Raw genomic sequence first — 19,524 nt, 5'->3', positions numbered from 1 at the left:
ATGGGTATTAAAATTTTCCTGAATAATTTCCCGTCACCTCCTCCTTTATTTTTACTCCTCTCTTCCTCCGCTTCTTTTCCTCCTCAGATATCATCCTTCACCTGGCCTCTTCCTTCATTCCTTCATTCTCTGCCTTCCTTACTTTGCCTTTCGCTGGCTTGCTTGCTCTCTTTCTTCCTTCCTTCCTTCCTTCCTTCCTTTATATTCACTCATTCATTCATTCTCGTTTCCTCCCTTGGTTTCCTGTATCCTTCCTTCCTTTACTTCATCATACTTTTCCTTCATTCCATGTCTGTTGCTTCATTCCTTCTCACTTTATATGTCCTTGCCTCTTGATTCGCTCTCTCTCTGCCTTTCCCTCCACCTTCCTCTGCCTCCCTCCCTGCCTCTCCTCCACTTCACTCTCCTTCACCTTCCCCTTTCCCTCCCCTCCCCTCCCCTCCCTGCTATACACCCTCTCACCCCTCACTATCTTTCCTTCTTCCCTTTTCTCCCCACCATCCCTTTCCCTCAACCGTTCTTGTTCCTGTACCCACTCTTCCCTCCCTCCTTACCCAGCTTTCCGCTACCTTCCCCTCATCCCCTATCCCCTTCCCCTCATCCCCTATCCCCTTCCCCTCCAATCCCCCCACCCCCACTTCCCCTACCCCTCTCCTCCTGACCCTTTCGTCTCCCTTACCCACTCTTCCTTCCCTACTTACCCAACTCAGCGCTACCTTCCCCTTACCTCCATCCCCTTCCCCTCCCATCCCCCCGTCCCCTACCCCTCTTCCTCCTTCCCCTACTCCTCTTCCTTCTTCCTCTACCCCTCTTCCTCTCATCCCCACCGTCCTGCATAATGTCGTGTCACCCACATACGGGCTCCTGAGACGAATTGCCTAAACCCCTCCCAGCGCCATCGCTAAAATATCAGCACATATATCATGGCCAAGTGTGGGGCATTTTTTTTTTATTTGATTGGAGTTTTTAGAAGAGGAAGGGTTGGGTATAGACTTTATTAACCCCTTAGAGAGAGAGAGAGAGAGAGAGAGAGAGGGGGGATGCTGGGAGAGGGAGGAGGCTGGGGAGTGTTTCATATTGGAGGAAGGACAGGGAGGGAAAGCACTGAGAGAGAGAGAGAGAGAGAGAGAGAGAGGCACCTTAATTCACATCTATTTCCCCTTAACCTACTTTCACAACATATGCTTTTGAGGGTGGACCAAAAGTTAGTTTACAAAATATAAAAATCCATCACGCTTGTCTGTCAGCGCTGTACTTTTTTCGATACCAATATACCTGGCTCCATGTTCACCTTCGTACCTGTCTGTTTACCTGTCTGTCTACCTGCCTGTGTCTACCTCCATATACTGTATATACCTGTCTAGCTTTGTCACACCTGTATACGTGTTTGGATTTAATTACTTACCTACCTACCTGTCTGTCAACCTTACCTACATATACCTACCTTTCCATTTACCTGCCTTTTATTTACCTTTCTACTTTTATTTCTACCTGTATTTTTCTGTCTTATATATCAGTTTACCCTAAAAATAAATTCCTTTCCTTCTGTCTAATTTCTGTCTAGATAGATAGATACTTTATTTATCTTTCAGTGTACCTGTCTCGACTTCGCTGTCTATACACACACACACACACACACACACACACACACACACACACACACACACACACACACACACACACACACACACACACACACACACACACACACACACACACACACACACACACACACACACACACACACACACACACACACACACACACACACACACACACACACACACACACACACACACACACACACACACACAGAAATTCCATCGCACATAATGCAACAAATCCTCTAGCTTCTGTTTTTTTTACTCTTGCAAATTAAACACGCAGTTAAAGGGGTCAGGTTTTGCCCGTGAAAGGTCAGGTGAAACAGGTGAAACGAAATATGCGAAACTAACTGAAGCAAAGCAGGGGAATGTGAGAGTAAGAGTGGAAGAGGAGGAAGTAGCTAACAGATAGAGAAATAGATAGATAGGTGGTTTAATATAGATTGGTAGTTAGGTAAATTAATTCATTGATGGATAGATAGATAAGATGGATGGATAGATAGATAGATGGATAGATAGATAGATGGATAGATAGATAGATAGATGGATGGATAGATAGATGGATGGATGGTTTAATAGATAGGTTGGTAGGCAGATTAATTGAGGCGGATAGATAGATCGATAAATAGACAGATTGAAAAATAGATACATACATACAGAGATTGATGGTTATATAGATAGATAGGTAGGTAGATTAAGTAATTGAGGGATAGATAGATAGACACAGATAGGTAAGATAGATAGATAAAAGATAGATAGATACTGTAGACATAGAGATAGGTACAAACAAAAATAGGGTAGAGTGTAGCATGAGGAGAGAGAAATTAGTTTGAGTAGAGAGAAAGGGAGAGTCAGAGTCAAACAAAAAAAAACAAGAAAACAAAAGAAATCAAACAAGCAAGAATGAACGCGGAAACACACTTTAGACCGATAAGCAAGGGAAAAAAACACACGAAAAAAAAACACGCACACGAAAAAACACATGCAAAAAAACACGCACACGAAAAAACATACACTAAAACACGCACACGGAATCATTGAATAAAAAAACACGCAAAAGTTCGCACACGGAAAAATCGGAAGAAAACATAGAAAAACATATGCACACGAAAAAACAGGCAAAAAAAAACACACACCCGACACATGCTTGCCGCTACTCAAAGCTTTGCGCTGAGTTAATACCTGAGTTTTACTGCCGTGTTTGTTTTTGCGGTAAACTGCGGCAGTGGTTGGTGTTTTGATTTGTTTGTGGCGCGGTGTTTTAAGAGGGATGGTTAATTGAAGTGTGTGTGTGTGTGTGTGTGTGTGTGTGTGTGTGTGTGTGTGTGTGTGTGTGTGTTCGGGGGAGAGGATAGTTTTTTTGTGTGTGGGTTTCAGTGTTTTGTGGGTAATTGTTTTGGTTTCTGTTTGTTTGGTTTCTGTTTTTTACTTTCTTTTCTGTTTGTGTGATTGGTTTGTGTTTGTGATTGTTTTTGGTTGTGTGTAATTGTATGGTTTCTGAGTTTAATTCCTAGGTTTCTGCTTGTGTTTTTAATCTGATTTTGTGATCTGTTTGTGATTGGTGTGTGTGTGTGTGTGTGTGTGTGTGTGTGTGTGTGTGTGTGTGTGTGTGTGTGTGTGTAAGTGTTTGGTCTTTGTTTTACGGTTTTTGCATTGTATACTTGTATGTTTTCCATATGTGTGTGTGTGTGTGTGTGTGTGTGTGTGTGTGTGTGTGTGTGTTTTATTGCTCTGACTGGTGCTTGATTTGTTTGTGGCGTGGTTTTTTAATAGGGGTGGGCTAATTGAAGTGACCATGTTTTTTTTTGTGTGTGTGATTTATTTGGCTTGTAGTTGTGGGCTTTTGCAATTGAGTTTATTTGTGAAAGTTTGCTGTGTGTAATTGTGTTTTTGTGAGTGTTTTATTGTGTGGATGTTTGATGTTTTGTTGTTTTGTATGTAAGTGTTTGAAGTGTATGTGTGTGTGGTTTGTTTTCCGTGTGATTGTTTGTATGTTTTTTTTTTTTTTATCTAGAATGTGGTTCTAAATAGTTGAATTGTTTGTGTGTGTAACTTTTGTCACACACACACACACACACACACACACACACACACACACACACACACACACACACACACACACACACTTCAACAATGTATACTCAGCCCCATACCAACTCATTCAACGTTATTCAATTTTTCACCAAAAGGAAAGAGCAATGCACGTCCATTTTTCATCCGGCCAGTGCGATTCCCATTCATTTCCTTCATCCTCCCCGCAGTTTATTCACGCTCGCAGCCAAAACACATTCATCTTATTCATTTTACAACTGGGCTCCGTGCATTCATTCACCATTCATCCGCCCTGTTGTGTTTTTCATGCGCGCACCACAAATACATGCACTTATCTCTCATTCACCTCTCTCGCCGTCCCCTGCTGTTCATCTACCCATACATCCATCGCCATACATGATCACACATTCACTATTTCTTCACTCGCTTACTCACTCACTCACTCACTCACTAGCCTTGACCTCCTCTATTTTTCACTCGTATCTCCAAGCTCCCTTGCTCACTTTCTTAAACTCGCTTTTATCTTGATATTCATTCATACTTGCATTTTTCTCTCACTCGGAAGCATGCACTAACTCTTTCATTTCACTCACTCACTCACTCACTCACTCACTCACTCACTCACTCACTCCTAACCATTTCATTATCTGTAACCCTCTCACCCTCTCTCTCACTCACTCACTCGTTCACTCACGGGTGCAATAAAGCTCTCAGTCGCACTTTTTCCCATTTACGTCTCGGTTTTTGGTCTCCCCTCTTGTCAATTTACTTCCATTTTTTAGGGTCTTCGTTAGTTGCTCTCTCTCTCTCTCTCTCTCTCTCTCTCTCTCTCTCTCTCTCTCTCTCTCTCTCTCTCTCTCTCTCTCTCACACACACACACACACACACACACACACACACACACACACACACACACACACACAGCTTCCTTTGTTCTTTATTGCTTTCATCTGCCATTTCCTTCTCTATTTTTTTTAACTTTTTTTTATTCGTCTGAAAAAATATGCATAAGTTTGTTTTTGGCTTTCCGGTTTGGTCTGTCTCCTTCCTCTTGATTTATTTTTAGGTCTGTCAGTCGGTCTTTCTGTCTGTCACTCTCTCTCATCTGTCTACCTGTGTGAATATTGGTCTCTTTTTTTTTTTCTGTCTTATTGATGTTTGTGTTACTGTTTTGTCTGTCTGCCTTTCTGTCTCTGTTTTAGTTTTTTTCTCTCTGTTTATGTCTGTCTTTTTCTGTCTTTTTTTTAATGCAATGCCTCTGACTCTTCATATATTTGTCTGTATAACTGTTTGTCCTTCTGTCTAAATCTGTCCTTTTAACTGTCTGTCTGTCTATTGCTCTGTCAGTTTTTATTTATATGTTGCATGTATACAAAGAAATTTCTCTCTCTCTCTCTCTCTCTCTTTCTATACGGTATGTCTGCCTACCTTCCCGTCTGTCTATTTACACTGGCATCGATCTTTGTATCTATCGTTATTTGCACACCCCTTCAACACTGCTCTCCACGCCACTCCACGCCCCCCACCCTCACACTCCACGCCCCCCACCCTCACACTCCACGCCCCCCACCCTCACACTCCACTTCCCCCACCCTCAAACTCCACACCCCACTCCCTCACACTCCACGCCCCACTCCCTCACACTCCACGCCCCTCCCCCTCACACTCCATGCCCCCCCACCCTCACACTCCACGTCCCCCACTCCCTCACACTCCACGACCCCCACTCCCTCACACTGCACGCCCCCCACTCCCTCACACTGCACGACCCCCACTCCCTCACACTCCACGTACTCCCTTACAGGCTCACACTGCACGACCCCCCCCCACACACTCCACGCCTCTCTCCCTCACACTGCACGCCTCTCTCCCTCACACTGCACGCCCCCCACCCTCATATCCCAAGCCCCCCACCCTCACACTCCACGCCCTGCACCCTAACACACACCCCTTCCCCCTCACCACCCACTTCATCCACTTCCTTCCTGGTCTACCTCTTCTCCTTCTCATGTTCACCTCTTCACTGCGATGACGTCTTTATTTGCGTCATTCCTACCTCCTCCAGTCGATTTTACTCAACCCTGGAGAGGCGATAGGAACTGAGAGGTTTGATGTACCGGGTAGTCTTCTTTAATTCCTTCATCTTGAGCGATTTTCCTGGAGTATAAAAAATCGTCTGAGAAACGTAAGAATAGAAAACAGAGAAATAATAAAGAAGAATAAAAAGCGTGTTAGTAGGTTTGTAAGTACGGAAGACCAGTAAGTAGGCGTGTTAGTACCTAAGATGTTAATTATCCCCATGAGTAGAGGGGGGACAGGGCGACATGGAGGCGATTTGTTTGTGGCCACGCCTTACGGGATTAAGGCGTCTGGCAATAGATAGATAAATAGACTATAGCCTTCTCCATTCTACAGTCTGTTTCAAAAGCCTAGAAACACAGGATGGACACAATGTGATGGTTTCTGCCTTCACAGCACCTAACACACAGACAATCGGTGACACAAAAAGCACTGATAAACAGGGGGGATATTATGTGATGTGCCTCTACCCCCCTGTGTTTGCAGACTTTTGACTCAACCAGTAATTTGTGTATTTTTATGCCCACCCCCATTTTCCATTATTAACTCCACGTATAACATTTTCTCTTTTTCTCTCTCTCTTTAATGGTAAACTTGCCTATTTGTGACTTGTCTGAAAGTTTCTATAGTGTGTGTATGTGTGTGTGTGTGTGTGTGTGTGTGTGTGTGTGTGTGTGTGTAATATTTTGTGTACGATCAATACTAAAATTATCAGATTATAAAAGGTCAAGAACATTTGTGCCAAGGCACAGCAAACCCGTCCCCGGCAGTCATTTTAGTGCTGACATAAACACAACAGGATATCTATTTAAGGATATCACATAACAAATATGGAGTACATCGGGTGAAAGTTGACGATTTTACGCCAATTTGAAATTTTAGGCCCGACCCACCTGACATTGACCCCTCAACCCCCTGATGCAGTGAGGCATGTTACAGGATGCAGATTTGAAAGATGCACCTTTAGGTTTTGGTTTCATGTCGGTATGACAAATTTGAATGGAGTTACGGCAAAAAACATATATACACATTTTTTTGGCCTACAACCTTGACCTTGACCCAATTTGGCCCAAAATTTAATCAAGCGATCAGAAGATCATAGCCCATCATCCTTGTAATTTTAATCGGAATCGCATCTATAGTTTTCGTGTAAAGTTGTTAACGGACGGACAAACCGAGTGAAAACAGTACCCGTCCCCTAACCTCCGGGGCGCGGACGAGTAATTAAAACTTAATCTTAAGAGTTATTTGCAAGCGTCAATAAGTTCATTTTTGCCCTGCCATTGGGGAACTGTGATGTGATTAAGGCAGATTTTGTAAGCTTTTGCAATCTCTCTCTCTCTCTCTCTCTCTCTCTCTCTCTCTAGCTGTGTGTGTGTATGTGCTCGTCTGTTTGCGTTTATCGGGCGTGTTTGTTTCGAGAAAGTGATTTGTGTACTGTATACGTTATTTTAGTTTTCGTGTGTGTGTGTGTGTGTGTGTGTGTGTGTGTGTGTGTGTGTGTGTGTGTGTGTGTGTGTGTGTGTGTGTGCTTTCTGAAGTTGATGGAGTTAGGTTAAGGTTAGGTTTTGGGGTGGTTTGAGTTTGTCTTGGTTAGGTACGATTGACGAATTGGATTGAGTTGGATTGGTTGGTTTGGGTTGGGTTGGATTGGACTGTTGGGATGGATTAGGTAAGGTTGAGTTGGATGGGTGTGGGTTGGGTTTGATTGTACTGTATTGGATTGGATTGGGCGGATTAGGTAAGGTTGGGTTGGGTTGGATTGCTTCAGGTAAGGTTGGGTTGGATTGGGTTGGGTTAGGTTGCGGAGGTTTAGGCAGGGCAAGATTAGGTTCTGGTTTGGTTATGTTGGGTTGGGTTTAGGTTGGGTTGGGTTTGGTTTGGTTTGGGTTGGGTTGGGTTTGGGTTGGGAGGGTTATGGAAAGAGACAGGGTTACATTTCTATCTTTCGTCCCCTCCCTTTATTTTCTCAACTTCATACCTCTTTTATTCACAAATTTGTCTTTCTAAATCCATCTTCCTCCTTGACATCCCACTTAAACGAAAAGATATAAACCCATCTTCCTCTTTGGCCACCTACTCAAAGAAAAAAATATGTACTTATTTCTGATTTTTTGCGTTCAGTAAAACGAGTATTTAATCTGATTTTTCCCATTTTTCTGTGTTTTTCATATATCTTGTATAGTATAGTTATTAAAATCAATATTATTTTTTATGGACCACCTTACTTTTTTTTTTTTTTCGTTTTTTCATCGTGTTGGACTAAATTTTGGAAATGTAAATATTTCAGTAGGTGTCATATTAAACAACAAAAAAATATTTATGATTTTTCTGACTTTCCTGCTTCAGCCTTTTTTGTGATAGATGGGCAGAATTTTGAGCAGAATTTGGGGGAATTTATTTACACTTTGCAATATGTCAGGGGCGAAAAAAATATATATATGATTTTAGATATTTGGGATTGGCGGTGCTTCCTTTTCATACAATTTTGACTAGATTTTTTGGAACCAATATCCCTTTAATGATTAATATATTTTCAGAAGTACGTACCGTGTTTTTTTTTTTTTTTTAAGTTACTGCCGGCTGTGTGTGTGTGTGTGTGTGTGTGTGTGAGAGAGAGAGAGAGAGAGAGAGAGAGAGAGAGAATTATTTTTCTTTTTTAACAGGAACTAAATTCAACGGGCCTTCAGGAGCAGATGTTCGTGAAAATTCTGACAGGCATATTAGAGAGAGAGAGAGAGAGAAAGAGAGAGAAATATATCTTGTTTTTATAGTAGTAGTAAAAGACGAACCCTAGTGTTCTGTACTTTTGACCTCGTGTGTGTGTGTGTGTGTGTGTGTGTGTGTGTGTGTGTGTGTGTGTGTGTGTGTGTGTGTGTGTGTGTGAGAGAGAGAGAGAGAGAGAGAGAGAGAGCTCGTGGCAATGGATCCTAACTTGAGTCTACCTTTTGGAGTGAGATGAAGTTTTCTGGACAGGGTGATGTCACTCGGCTCTCTCATTAGGACGGTGACGACGGCAACCTGAGCTGGCGAGAATAATTAATGGAAGGATGGAAGGAGGGAGGGAAGGAAGGAGGGAGGAAGGGAGGGAGGGAGACAGGAATAAATGAAGGAAGGAAAGAGGGAAATATAGAAAGCGTAACGTTATTTCCACTACTCGTGCACCTAAAATGATCTCAGTTAAGCCTGTTTGAACCTACTCTGAGACAGAATGAAGGAGAATTGAGAGGGGAAGGAAGGAGGATGGGGGAGAATGAAGGAGAAAGAGGAAGAATGAAGGAGAATGAAAGGTAATGAGGGGAAGGAAGGAGAAAGATGGAGAACTGAGGGGGGTTGAAGGAGAATGAAAGATAATGAGAGGAATGAAGGAGAAAGATGGAGAACTGAGGGAGAATGAAAGAATGAGGCGAAGGAAGGAAAATGAAGGAGAAAGATGGAGAACTGAGGGAGAATGAAGGAGAATAAGAGAATGAAGGAGAATGAAAGATAATGAGGGGAAAGAAGGAGAAAGAGGGAGAACTGAGAGAGAATGAGGCAGAATGAAAGGTAATGAGGGGAACGAATGAGAATGAGGGAGAATGAAAGATAATGAAGAGAATGAAGGAGAATGAGGGGGAATGAAATATAGTGAGGGGAACGAAGGAGAATGATGGAAAAATAGTAATGGACACGAGGAAGAATGAAGGAGAATGAGGGAAAAATAGCTGTGGACACGAGGAGAATGAGGAAGAATGAAGCAGGAGAGAGAAAGAAGGAGAATGAGGGTGAATTGAGGGAAAATGAAGGATAATGAGGGAGAAGAGAGAAGACAGGGAAGAGAATCAAATTATCTGCGCCTTTACCTTTATGCATTACTCCTACCGCTGTCTAAAATTATTTCAATTTAGTTTGAATATAATATTACATTAATAAATAGTGTATACGAGGAGGGAGGGAGGGAGGAAGGTAAGGAAAGGAGGAGACAGCTAAAGAATTTAACTATTTTTTTAAGATAATACGAAAAAGGAAGGAAGGAAAGAGGAAGGGAGGAAGGAAGGAAGGAAGGAAGAACAAGAGAAACAACTAAAGAAGGAATCCCATTAAATTGTAAGATATTTTTTCTATGTCCACTACTTCGGTATGTAATCTTGCTTTAATAAATACTGTACACGAAGAAGGAAAGAGAGGAGAAAGGGAAGGGAGGGGAAGGGAAAGGAAGGGAAAGAAGTAGAAAGGAAGGAGGAATGGAAGGAAGGAAAGGGAGAGACAGCTAGAAAATTAAGACTATAATTTTAAAGATAATTTCACTATATCCACTACTGCGGTATCCAAGAATTTAAAGTTACCTCACTTAAGTCTTCTGAAATCTAATCTTCCTCTTGTAATTACTAGAAAATGAGGAAGAAATAAGGATGAAAGGAGGAGAGTAACTGAGGAAATTTATAGAAATTAGGTCTCTCTCTCTCTCTCTCTCTCTCTCTCTCTCTCTCTCTCTCTCTCTCTCTCTCTCTCTCTCTCTTTCTCTCGCAGATCTACTCAGGGATACAGTAAGCAGATAAATACTGTACATAGATAAATAGATAAGAGCTTGTTAATGATAGATAAATAGATAGAGGGATTGTCAGGCTGAGGGAAGGGAACTGAGTGAAAACAGGGATACAGGAAGAGAGAGAGAGAGAGAGAGAGAGAGAGAGAGAGAGAGAGAGAGAGAGATGATACAATGGGTGAGAATATAAGATTAAAGATAGCTCATAAATCCAACCCGCTGTGCCTCCTTCGTCCAAGGATTAATAATGCATCACTTTCAGTATCACAACACCCTGTCCTTCCTTCCTTCCTTCCTTCCTTCCTTCCTTCCTTCCCTCCTTCCTTCCTTCCCTCCTTCCTTCCTTCCCTCCCTTCTTCCTTCCCTCCCTCCTTCCTTCCCTCCCTCCTTCCTTCCCTCCCTCCTTCCTTCCCTCCCTCCTTCCTTCCCTCCCTCCTTCCTTCCTTCCATCCTTCTCTCCTTCCCAGCAGTGGTTATTGTTTCTTCCTCCTTCGTCTCCTTCTTCCTTTCCTTCCTTCCTTCCCAACAGTGGTTATTGTTTCTTCCTCCTTGCGTTCCTTCCTTCCTTCCTTCCATTTCTCTTCTTTGTCTTCTCTGCTTGCTTCTTTTCTACGTCTTCATAATCAATGTCGTCCTGTCTTCCATTTATATTTCTGTCTGTCTGTCTGTCTGTCTGTCTGTCTGTCTGTCTCTCTCTCTCTCTCTCTCTCTCTCTCTCTCTCTCTCTCTCTCCGTCTTAATATTTCTTTGTCTGTGTGTGTGTCTGTCTGTCTGTCTGTCTGTCTGTCTGTCTCTCTCTCTCTCTCTCTCTCTCTCTCTCTCTCTCTCTCTCTCTCTCTCTCAGTTGCCATCCAGAAAGCAGTGAACACCGGCTTGATATAGAGAGATTAATCCACGTTTCATGCGTAAAAAATATCTTAAGAAACTATTTTTTCGTAGTAATATTACCTTCAAGATGTACTTTATCAATCCTGTCTCGCTTATCACTTATCCTTATCAGCAGGCTATATTAAATTCCTTCTTTATCCCTTTCATATATATTTGACCTTGTATGATTTGTGTATCCTGTGTTTTCTTTTATCTCAGTGTATCTGTTTTATTCGTGTATTCTATCTTACCTGTCTTACCTGATCTATCTGACTGATTTACCTGCCTGTCTCACCTTATAGCCGTGTTTATCAGTCTGCGTTGTCTATGTATCTTTCAGTGTCTATCTCATCTCTCTTCTGTTTTATCAGGAATTATCTGTATTTCCTTGCCTGTCTTGCGTTCTTTTTATTCAAAATCCTTTTCTTTCCCTTCCCTTCCCTTTTTCTCTCTTTCTACCCTTCCTAGCTTCCCTTGTGTTTCCTTGCCTTTCCTTCCATTCCTTGTTCTCATTTCTTTCTTTCTTTCCAATCTTCCCATCTCCCATTCCTTTCTTTGCTCTCCTTCTTTCCAGTCTTCCCGTTTCCCTTCCCTTAACTCCCCTCCCCATCCTTCCCCTCCCCTCCCCTCCCCTATACGCAGACTACGAGGGGAGTTAATTCAGGTATTCAGTCTTCAAAGGACATGCTAATACGGTTGTCGAAAAACACATCTCAGTAGATCAGTCGAAGAAGCTAAAGGAAATGGTAAGAAAATGGTTGGCAAGCGATTCCAGTCACGTTAAATATTTGTTCTTTAGTGGATTTAGAAATATATAGTTAAATATATGGATTCTAAATATGTTTGAAATATATTGATTCTTGATATATGGAACAAATAGTTTTTTAATGTTATAAATTTTGGTAAACTAAATTTTGATGCACTCCAGGCCTTTTGATTATCGCCTGGTTAAATATTTTTTTTTAATACCAGGTATATATATATATATATATATATATATATATATATATATATATATATATATATATATATAGTGTGTGTGTGTTTTACTCCTGGTTATTAAATTTTTGAAGCTTATTTTTATTTATTTATTTATTTTGTTCGAGGCTTGGAGGACACAGCCGCACAGCAACATATATTTGTACTCGTATTTCTCTTTCCTTCTCTCCTTTTCCTATCTTTTTCTTTTATCACTCTTCCCTTTCCTTTCACTTTCGTTTCTTCCCTTCCCATCCCATCCCATCCCTTCCGTTCCCTTCCTTCTTCCTTTTCTCCTTCCATTTTCACTCTCATCCTCATTCACTCGTCTACTGTACGTGGCTTTTTAACACACACACACACACACACACACACACACACACACACACACACACACACACACACACACACACACACACACACACACACACACACACACACACACACCTAGGATCATAGTATACACACGTAGATAGATAGATAGAGATACATAGATAGATAGACATTTATCTTCCAGTTCCTCCCTTTGCTTGCTTTTTTTTTTTCCCTTGTGCTCCCCGCCTTTCATTAATTTCCCACTTCCTCCACCCTTTCCCTTCCCTCCTCTTCATCCTCTCTTTGCTTCCCTCTTTCCTCTCTTGCACTTCCCTCTTTCCTCTCTTCCACTTCCCTCTTTCCTCTCTTCCACTTCCCTCTTTCCTCTCTTCCACTTCCCTCTTTCCTCTCTTCTACTACCCTTCTTTTTTCCTTCTTCCACCTCTACCCTTTTCTCTTCCTCCTCCCTTCCTCATCATTCCTTCGACTTCCTTCCTTCCTCCCTTCCCTCTTTTCTCCCCTTCCTTTCTTCCATTCTTCCTTCCTACCTTCCTTCCTATCCTCCTCCCTTCCTCCCTCCCTCCCTTCCTTCCTTCCTTCCTTCCTTCCTTCCTCCTTTCCTTCCTCCCTCCCTCCCTCCCTCGCAGAGCAGAAACCAGAGAGCGAAATACCGAAGCACAAACGTTCATTGGCCGAAAAATTATGATAATACTGTGCTCTAAAAGGCCTTAATTGAACGAATGAAAGGGGGAAAGGGACGAAGCAATATGAAACGCGTGTGATGGAGAGATGAAAGGAAGAGGGAAGAGGAGGAGTAGGCAATAAAGAAGAGGTAATGTAAATATTAAATGATATTACGGAGGGGTGGATGGATGTGAGAGAGAGTGAGACGTAAATGTTTGGAAGAAATCAGTGCAAAGGAAGAAATGAAAAAGTTTGAAAAAAATGAGAGATATGGAAAACGGAGATTAAAGAGAGAGAGAGAGAGAGAGAGAGAGAGAGAGAAGGGGACTAGAAGGGAAAATGAGTGAGGAAAATACAGAAAATTGAAAAATCGAATAAATAAGAGAGAGAATTAAATAAGAAAAACGAATTAAGAAGCTGACCGAAATGAGAGAGAGAGAGAGAGAGAGAAATTAATGAAGGAAGGGAAGGGAAAGGATATTTGAGGATGATACATGGATGTTCCAGGGACATGGCTGATAGATGGACAGATAGATAAATAAAAAAAGTAATAGATAGAAAGTAAATATAGATAGATTTCTAAATTGTGATAGTGATATGAATAAATGCAGTGGTTCATAAATTTGCTGAATATTAGATAGACAGATAGATAGATGCATAGATAGATAGATAGAAAATTGATAGATAATTTATATATAGACCTTGGTTAATGAATTTGATTAACTGATAAATATTGACAGTAATTGATTTACATACACAAATACACACATACGCACACATTCGTACCTACGAGTATACATACACACACGCACACTCACACCTCTACTTACCTACCTACATATATACATACATACATACATACATACAAGTACATAGATACATACATTACGTTATCGACCTACAACATACATCCATCCATACAGACAGACAGACAGACATACATAAGCCTGTTTCCTGCCTAGATAGATAGATAGATAGATAGAGCAGTGAATATTAGCCTGGATGATACTGCGCTTTGACAGATATTAATGCTGATAGATAGGCCTCATTAAGTATACACACACAGGAGGGTAATAGATAAACAGATTTCGCGATAGACACACATACATACATACATACACTTATACTCACATACATACACTGATTCACGCATACCGGTACATACATACATGCAAGTACATACATACATACATACGTACATACATACATCAGTACATACATACATACCAGTACATACATACATACATCAGTACATACATACATACCGGTACATACATACATACATACATACCGGTACATACATACATACATACCGGTACATACATACATACATACACACCGATACATACATACATACATACACACCGATACATACATACATACATACACACCGATACACACATACATACACACATACATACATACACAGCTGGAACACACACACAGTTACCAATATAGCTCAGTACAAGCCTAGATTATTATATGCTGGAATTATACTAGAACATATTACTAGGATTAATAGATAGCCGGGATTAACTACACACATAGGAGAGGATCATGGATAGATTGATAGATAGATGGATTAATCGATAGACTGAAATAGACAGCAAGACAGATGGGGATCAGCAACATGGCAAGGATATCTGCATTAATCAAGTGCCTAATTGTATATCTATCTATCTGTCTATTTATCTGTCTTTTTATCTATGTATGTATGAAATGAATGTGATGTCTGTTCAAATCTATCTGTGTGTATGTATGTGTGTATGTATGTGATGTCTGTTCACATCTATTTATCCGTATCTGTCGATCTATCTATTGCATCTATCTACCTATATCTATCTTTGTCTCTATATCTGTCTCTGTCTTTCATTGGATCGGTCTATCTGCTTATCTATTTTATCTATCTGTCCATCTATATTTTGTCTATCTGTCTATCTATCTTTCCATCTGTCTGTATGTATGTATGTGTTTGTGTATGTAATGTATGATTATATGTATGTGTGTATGTGTATGGATGTTTTTCAGTTATGATCAGTAATTAGATTTTAAAAATTTGCATACATAATAAAAATATACATAAACTATATATTACTCTATTTAGCTTTATAATTTCAAGTTACCAAGTCAGAAAAAGAAAAAAAAGATATAAAGAGAGGAACAAGAAAAGGGAAAATGAAGATAGGAAGGGAAAAGTTTTAGGGAGAGGAAAGAGAGAGGAAGAAGAGGAAAAAGATGGTCAGTTAACCGGAAAGAGAGAGAGAGAGGGAGGGAGGGAGGAAAAGAGTGAAACCGAAAGACTTAAAAGACATTTGATTACAACACTAAAGAAGACCACGGAGGCAGGTAGAGTTTTCTTTCATTTCTCTCTCTCTCTCTCTCTCTCTCTCTCTCTCTCTCTCTCTCTCTCTCGACTTCATCACTCTCTATCCATTTATCATCAGTCTGATCGTCCATCTCAATTATTATCCTCTCTCTCTCTCTCTCTCTCTCTCTCTCTCTCTCTCTCTCTCTCTCTCTCTCTCTCTCTCTCTCTCTCTCTCTCTCTCAGCTTTGTAATAAGGCAAGATACATAGAAATATTGCAGTTTAAAAATAAGGGAAAGATGCATGGAAATAAAGGCAGCTGGTTAGAAATATATAGCAGTTTGGTTTTATTATTTTTTGGGACGAGGAGAGTATAATATGAAGGACCAGCTGACTGCACGCCCTGCCCCTCCTTCCCTTCCTTCCATCCTTCCTTCCTTCATTGATTTTTCCCTTTCCTCCTTCCTTCCTTCCTTCCCTGTTGTTTCCTTGTCTGCCTTCCTTCCTTGTTTCCTTCCTTCCATCCTTCCTTCCTTCCTTCCTTCCTTCCCTCACTTATCGTTCCTCCTCCTTTACCTGTATCGCCCTTTTGGTACTTGTCTCCCTTTACCTTTCTTCCTTCCCTCCTCCCTTCTTCTCTACACCATCCTCCTCCTCCTCCTCCTCCTCCTCCTCCTCCTCCTCCTCCTCCTCCTCCCTCCCTTCCTTCCTTCCTACGTCCTTCTCTCATCCTTCCTCTTTTCTACTCCGCCTTCTTCCCTCCAGTTTTCTTCATTCCTCCCCTCTTCCTTCCTTGCCTCCTCCTCCTTTCCGGGCTTTCCTTCATACCTTCCTCCATCCCCTCCATTTTTTCTCCCTTCCTTCTTTCGTTACCCTTCTGTTTCTCCTGTTCCATTCTTTTCCATCCTTGTTTCCCTCCCTTTCCTCCTCTTCCGCCTGTTGGTTTCTCCCTCTTTCCTCCTCTACCCCTCCTTCCTCCTTCCCCTCACTGTCCCTTCTTCCTCCTTCCTCTCGCTACCCCTTCTGCCTTCTCCCCTTCCCCTCTCCTCCCTCCCTTTTATAATTTCCTACATATTCCCCTTCCCTTACCATTCCTTTCATTTTCCTTCACTCATTCCCCTCCCCTCCCCTCCCCTCCCCTCCCCATCTCTTTTCCCTCCACTTTAAAATGTAATATATCGAAACCAGAGGGTGGTTAAGGTGGGAAGGGGAGGGGAGGAGAGGAGAGGAGAGGAGAGGAGAGGAGAGGAGAGGAGAAAGGGAGGGGAGAATATGAACAATTTTGGGGTGTAGAGAAATGTGTACGCAAGTGAACCAGCTAAATAAACACACACACACACACACACACACACACACACACACACACACACACACACACACACACACACGTGGCTGTGTTTGTGTATGCAGATTGTAAGCACGAAAGTTTTTGCATCCATCTGCATTGAGGGTCCGTTCCATTGCCCCGAGTTAGAGAGAGAGAGAGAGAGAGAGAGAGAGAGAGAGAGAGAGAGAGCATAATACCGATTCAAGATATATACATAAAATCCGAACAGTGAATCTGACTTTAATTACCTGTCGTTATGAAGTGTTAATTACTCTCTGACCTGGCATTACAACAACACTGTATTGTTAATGAGGGTTATTATCCTTGCTTAACAGTGAGCATGAACACTGAAGAGTAATTAGACGGGTTGATAATGATGATGGTGGTGGTGGTGGTGATTATGGTGTTGGCGGTGGTGGTGGTGATGATTTAGTGATTAGCAAGGTAATTTATTGAAGAGTGATTAGACTTGGGTTGATGATGATGATATTAATGATGATGATGACGTTGATGATGGTGATGGTACTGGCGATAGTGATGATGATGATGATGATGATGATGATGACGTTGATGATGGTGATGGTACTAGTGATAATGATGATTTTATCGATAGTTATGTTGACTATGATGATGATAGCAGTGTAAATAAAACATACAAAATGATATTCAACACACGTATCCAAAAATAAATCGCTAAGGAAGAGGTGTTAGGGAGCTTTCTTAACTGGCGAAAATACCGATACGAGCCTAAGATAAATGAGAAGTAAATAAATGTAAACAACTTATCGCCATCGCTTAATATTATCGTTATTTGTGAAGTCGGGTTTATTTCTCATCTCCGGGAAATTTTTGCCGTTGCCATGGTAACCTGCATCTGTTTATCATCAGCCTCTTCTGCTCGAGGATGTGTTTTTCGCTTGTATTTTATTATTATTATTATTATTATTATTATTATTATTATTTGCTGTTTTCTTGATGCTCCTTCGCCTATAATTCTGCTTCCTCATGTTTCCTTATACTTTTCCATTTTTCCCCATTCGGTAATTTTTCCTATCTTCTCTCATGCTTCTTCACCTTCCCCACCTATCCTTATGCTCCCTGTTCTCCCCTTCCCTCCTTATCTCTCCTTTTCCTCCCCACCTCCCCTTTTCCTCCCTCTCTTGTCCTTCCCATCTCCCTTTCTCCTCCCTCTCCTCCCAACCTCCATCCCTTCTCCTCCCCACAACCTTACCCTCCCCACTTCCCTACCTCCCTATCCTCCCCACAACCGTGCGTGTGTGCGTGCGTGTGTTTGGTGGGGAAGGTGCCCATTATGCGTTAAATATCCCGCATTCTCTCTCTCTCTCTCTCTCTCTCTCTCTCTCTCTCTCTCTCTCTCTCTCTCTCTCTCTCTCTCTCTCTCTCTCTCTCTCTCTCTCTCTCATTTTACCTATTTTACCAGTCCATTCCATCTTTATCAATTATCACCTATCAATCTCCTCCCATCTTTGTCATCCTGTATTTCCCATGTATCAGTTTCCCTCTTCAGTCTTATCTTTAATCATCTGCCTTTGATGCTAAAGATAAAACTATAACATCCTTAAGCACACACCGAAGATCTTAAGTTTACCCCTGTCGCTCCATCCCTCCTCATGAACAGCCTATCCCAATTCACTCAGTTCCATTCACGTCTTGGATCGGTCGGTTAAGGAAGCTCCCTAACACCTTTTCCTGGGCGATTTATTTTGCTTATCTTAAACACCTTTTCCTAGGCGATTTATTTTGCTTCTTGCGCCTTACTCTCCTATTCTCGTCGATTAAGGAAGTTCCCTAACACCTTTTTTTTAAGCAATTTATTTCGCACATTACTCCTTACTCTCCTATTCCTTGCTGTAAAAATTCCCCCTACATTGCCATACTATACACAGATAAGGTACAAAAGGGTATTGATTATTAACCATACGTATCCAAAAATAAATCGCTAAGGAGGAGGTGCTAGGGAGCTTCTTGAGGTGCTAGGGAGCTTCTGTAACCGACGAGAGTATATACTTGTCTTGGTCTGCCATAAAACTGAGGGAATTAGGCGCAAAAGGACGAAAAATTTTGAAAAGATAGTGAATGAAATATTATAGGTGTGTGTTGCAGTATCCTTATAACACTTGACAAAACAATACACCCCCCAGCAAAACAGTACACCCCTCAGCTAAACAATACACCCCTCAGCAAAACAGTACACCCCCTAAGCCAAGTTACAGTGAAGGGAGTATTGTTTTGAAGGTGTGTGTTGCAGTAGCCTCACAACACCTGGCAAAGCAACACATCCCCACCTACACCCCCGGACTGGCCATGGTGGGGGTGATTAAATTAGTCTGAACCTCTGAAAGTCGTAAAGGGCGACTAATGAGGCTGTGGAGGCATGCTGAGGGAGAGAGAGAGAGAGAGAGAGAGAGAGAGAGAGAGAGAGAGAGAGAGAGGCTGATTCCCTTCTCCCAATATTTTTCTTCTTTCGTCTGTCCCTGCACCCTTCTCTCTTACCCTCTTTTACATTCTCTTCTCTCTCTGTCCTTCATCTTCTCCAGTCGTCTTTCTCCTTTCCTTCCATCTCTCCTCTCTTCCCTTCTTTCTCCTCCTCCTCTACTCCTCCCCTCCCTTCTTTCTCCTCCTCCTCTACTCCTCCCCTCCCTTCTTTCTCCTCCTCCTCTACTCCTCTCACTCTTTCCCTTCCCTCCCAGTCTCTGCTCAACATCTCCCTTCTTCTCGCCCTGCATCTTGAGTTTCCTTCCCCTTTCCGCTTCCCTTTCCCATCCT

The sequence above is a fragment of the Coenobita brevimanus genome, chromosome 21, assembly GCF_032717465.1.
Source record: "Coenobita brevimanus isolate Jiangsu-jjx chromosome 21, ASM3271746v2, whole genome shotgun sequence".
Taxonomy (NCBI): Eukaryota; Metazoa; Arthropoda; class Malacostraca; order Decapoda; family Coenobitidae; genus Coenobita; species Coenobita brevimanus.
Note: the sequence above shows the minus strand (reverse complement) of the source record.